The sequence below is a fragment of the Gavialis gangeticus genome, unplaced genomic scaffold, assembly GCF_001723915.1.
Source record: "Gavialis gangeticus isolate Ggan-Ray unplaced genomic scaffold, GavGan_comp1, whole genome shotgun sequence".
In the NCBI taxonomy this organism is placed as follows: Eukaryota; Metazoa; Chordata; order Crocodylia; family Gavialidae; genus Gavialis; species Gavialis gangeticus.
In genome coordinates this window covers 56,680,132-56,684,835 of record NW_017728992.1, presented here as the reverse complement: position 1 = coordinate 56,684,835, position 4,704 = coordinate 56,680,132, and the positions used below count along the sequence as shown (strand labels likewise).

Genomic DNA, 4,704 nt, shown 5'->3' with positions numbered 1-4,704 from the left:
GGAAAAAAAAGGAAGGACTGCCCCCCCCAAAAAAAAAAAAAAAAGGAGGAGGAGGAGGAGGAGGTGGGATGACAACTAGGAAGAGGAGGGAGACAACAGCCAAATTAAAGGTCACATCCCTCACCTCAATAAGAATGAGGGTTCTTGTCTTTGGGGCTCAAGTACAGTTGGTATTTCTCAATAAATTCCACTTCAGTAGGCATTAATAATCTGCCTCCAGTGCATCTCATTTGTGGAGCATTACAATCAAGCCCTTCCAGAAGAACTCACTCACAATTAATAGGGATGAAAAAGCTTTGTGCCATGTCCCTCAACCTGTTTCAGTTATTAAGATTAGGTTTCCAGAGCAGAGGTGAGCAATCAGTTAGCAGATTACCTGAAGCACTTGGAGAAACCCACTCAGACAAACTATTTTAGTTTTACATTTGCCAGGGCTTCTGGGATGGCTCTGTATCCCTCTTCAGCACCGAGAACCTGTGAACCTGGACTTGCTCTCACCAAATGATCTTACCTGGTTCGCCAGGGTTCAAAAAGTTGTCTTCACAAAAGGTGAAGTTGTCTCGACAAAAGGTAAGCTGGTGTGCTGTCTCACAACTGGTTCTGATCCTCTATTTAAAGTAAGAAAAAAAAAAGAGAAGGGGAAGAAGTTTCTATGAAAATAAACTAATCTTGAACTAAAATACCTGTCGCTACACCGCTGTGAACTTGTTCTATTGCCTTGGATCTGATTCAAGAGATTTAACTCGGGGGAAAATTTAGAAAGATTCCATGTTCAGACTCATCTTTGCAGAAGTCTCACCTCGATATGCTTATGGTTGTGCAGTTACTGAACCCTTGCAGATCATATCATGACACCGACATGAACATGATGTAAAATAGCCACACTTTTTATTTACCAAGAATACTAGTTATATTTGTTTCTTTCTTCATCCTATTTGGGGTGTTGGGAAATTTGTCTATAGTCTCCAACTGCCTTATGGCTTTACACAGCACCTCATCTCGCATCCAACTGCAATTTCCCTTCTTGAGGTGAGAAGGGCAAGATCCTTCATCTAACATTTAAGAAATAATATTTTTTCCCTGCAGTGAAGCCAGTACAGAACTAGATGTGTTTTGGATATTTCCATAGTTCTTTTCTGGGGCAAAATTAAAAGCTGCTGGTATACATTACCCAACAATAAAATAAATTGTTAAGGGGTAAATTGAGTAGAAATGTCCAATAGGGCAAGATAAACTAAAGCAGAGAAGTTCATGCCCTTCTACACCTCTAACTACTTCTTCCTTGTGGGAAACCACAGGATCTGTGCTGTTCAACATTCACAAATAAGCTTGAAAAATGAGTAGATCCCGAGATGGCAAAGTATCCAGATGGTAAAAAAGTTACAGCTAGTCAAATACAAAGTTGAGTGTGATGATTTAGAGCAGTGGTCTCTAAACTTTTTTGATCGCGTACCCCTATCAGTAAAAAATTTGAGTAGGCACCCCCAATATACATATATTTATATTCGCACACCCTCATCAGTAAAATTTGAGCATGCACCCCCACTATATGTAGATTTCTATAAGTTCTAATATTTTCTTCCTGCACCCCAATGGATTGTCTTGCACACCCCACTTTGGAGACCACTGAGTTAGAGAGTTATCATAAAACTGAGTAGGCAAAGTGGTAGATCAAGCTGAATAAGCACATGGGGGAGTGCCATTACCTCCCAAATGAGCCATTATCATTCAGGAAGCATCTTTGAGTCACTCTGGATCCTTCTTTGTTTGAATCCCTTCCCTAATTATTTAAAAATATATTTGTCTGTTTGAATTTTGCATATTGTGCCAATATTAAAAAAAACAAAAACAACAAGAAACTCTGATCATGCCATTATATAAGTCTACAGTGTGTCCACATCCTGAATATCATGTGGAGATCTGCTCAAAAACAATATAGTAATGCTAAAAATATTACAAAGAGCAAAGATGAGGGGTATGAAATGGATTTTAATCAGAGAAGAATCTAAAATGGGTACAATTCTTCAGGCTGGAAGAGAAATTTAGGATTTTACAGATCTTGCTCATTCCGAGTGGTATGGAAATGTAAGTGAACAGGGAACAATTATTTACTGCGTCTCAGAATACAAGAACTAGGCTACCCAATGAAGTTTTCAGGAGGCACGTTTAAAAGGAACAAACATTATTTTTTGTACAATACATAATTAAACAATGTTGAACTCTTTGCCATAAGACATTCTAGAAGCCAATAGCATAAACAGAGATTAAAGACGGACAAGAAAAGTTTCAAAAGGCTTTTTCCATCAGGGACTATGAAACATTAGCAGTCAGGCACGTAACCTCAGGTTCTGGACATCCCTAGATCTCTCTAATGTTAACTGGGAAGGTAGAAATTAAAAAAAAAAAAAAAAAACAACCAACACCACACACACACACCACATGCCTGATTTCTGATATTCTCTCTGAAACAACCACTACTTACCACTGCCAGAGACAAGACACTGTGCTAGGTAGACCTCTGGCATGACCCAATATGTCAGTATGTACATTCTTATGTTCCTCCTCCTGTCACTGAAGCATGCAAGTTCCACACTCCTTGGGACATGCAACTTAAACCACTATGTAGAATTTCTGAAATTTTGGTTTCTCTATTGTGCACTACATCAGCAAACAAAAGTACTTGGCTTTGTACAGCTAGTTGCACCCTTCCTCACTCAACTCTCACCTGTTCATTTCAGTTTCTAAAATAAGATTAGAAACAAGTTATTCATTTGGTAATTTATTTTCTGTTATCTGACTAGTAAAACACTGGGAGGATAAAAGCAAGTCACTGCATACACCACTTTCCCCCTACAGTGCTCTCTATTGCTCTACTGCAAATGATTTTTTTGTTCAATGTTCTCCCTCCTGTAATAAATACCCAGTTGATTAAATTTAAATCCTTGTGTAGTTCCACATAAGAAAGATTGTAATATGTTATTCTGAAGTGGATTCAGAAAACAAAATACATAGTACAACAGTGCCCTCAGTCTTGGAAGGAACTATTAATCACTAAAAACAAAAACAAAAAATCCTATATAGCACTATAGATGGAATTATTCGTTAATATTTCTCTAAAAGTGGGCTAAGTTAAACAGGACAAAAGTATCTTTACATCAGAATATGATCATTCAGAGTTTTCCAGGAGTATCTACTTCATTTTAAATCCATACCCCTCCTTCATTCAGTGCCCCTCCCCTCATTCAAGTTGCTTTTTTAACAACAGGCAAGTCTTTAAACAATAGTAAGTTTATGAAGGTTAGCAGTTCATTGGGGTTCCTCAAATAAATCAATTCACATATGTAGATGCTGATCCTGAAAAAATCATTATGTTTGAAATCAGGGCAATACATCAGTGCATATACTATCCCACAGAAGCAATTAATTTTTAACAACGAGATCCATGAGAGTACTCTGCTGATTACCAGAGATCCTGGTTTTCTTAACCCTAAATCCACACTCATATACATATATAGTAGATTTGGGATGAAGCAAGCCAGGATATATATGTATTAGAGGCATTTCATTTTAATAATGGAAAAACGTCCATTTGGAATTACTTTTTTTAAAATCTAAAAATTAGGTTTTGTTTTTATTTTTTAAAACCCTGCGATTATTCAGAGTTAAGGGGAATTAGTTACTAATGCATAGATTTAAAAAAAAATTATGCTTTATAAGGTCAATTCTGGTACCAATTTTGCCATTTAGTAGGAAGCTGACAAGATTTCCACTTATTTAATTTTTTATTATAAAACTTTATTTCTTTGACTTTAAGGCAAAGGTTCTCAATCTTTTCAGAAGCAAATCACCCCTTGTTAGATTCAGGCCTCCCACCCAAAATGCCCTATTTTTCATTCCTTTTCTTCAACTATTGAAGAATACAGCAATCTGTTGCAAAGAATTCAGGAAGACACAGCAGGTTAGAATGTTTTTAACATTACGGATTCCTGTGTGAAGTCTCTTGGTTTATCTTGCGAATTAGTGTAGCAATACACAGCACCTTGAAAGGATCAAAGCACCCTGGTTGAGAATCATTGCTTTAAGGCTTCTCTCATTTACAAGCTACTATGCATTTTTGGACTTACCACTATGTGCGCATTCAACGCAAGATGCTGCACAATAAAAATGAGTTTGACTGCAGAAAAATTGCAAGTATCAGAATAAAGGGGTGCAGTGAGGTCTTGTTTGAAGTGATCACGGGCTTCTAGACTACAGCAGTTCAGGTACTTCTATCCTCTGAGCTTGACTCTTGTCACTGGATCTGTTCACTACAATTCAAACGCATTTCCAAAAGTTAGAATGTTGCCTAATAAAAGCCCCCTTCATCGCTGCACGAACCATTTACCACTCGGTGGTTAAAACCTCAATCTTCAGAAAGATCCAGGACGCGAACTCCAAGCCTTTGTGCAGCCACAGTGAAGCCAAGCACAGCTCAGAACCCCGCTACATGTTTTGAATTCACTGGTGAACTGTGCACTACATGTGGGCCCGTCACATGTACAAAGCCATTGTGGCACAATTCATCCGTGAACCATGCAATAAATGGAGACCAGCCAAATTTGCCAAGTCAGCAACAGGAACTTGGGTTTCCGCTACACACGTGCATGGGCACACAGTGTGCGTATATAGGGGGCGCGCGTGGTGCACATTTTGCAGGGGCGGCGG

General features: G+C 38.3%; 1 protein-coding gene and 1 long non-coding RNA gene across 3 annotated transcripts in view; one reads left to right on the top strand and one right to left on the bottom strand.

Annotated features, from left to right (window-relative positions):
• LOC109301624 overlaps positions 1–3,533 on the top strand; it is an 18,107-nt gene extending 14,574 nt beyond the window's left edge. The window contains exon 3 of the long non-coding RNA XR_002098562.1: positions 3,439–3,533. This is a non-coding gene — a long non-coding RNA (uncharacterized LOC109301624). The remainder of the gene's footprint in view (positions 1–3,438) is intronic.
• Positions 1–4,704, bottom strand: part of LOC109301607 (tRNA selenocysteine 1-associated protein 1-like) — a 17,576-nt gene that overhangs the window by 12,512 nt on the left and 360 nt on the right. For both annotated transcript variants that reach the window (XM_019522852.1, XM_019522845.1), the window contains exons 2-3: positions 4,125–4,307; positions 512–608 (exon numbers count right to left, since the gene is read on the bottom strand). The gene's annotated coding sequence lies outside the window, so the exon portion shown is untranslated. The remainder of the gene's footprint in view (positions 1–511; positions 609–4,124; positions 4,308–4,704) is intronic.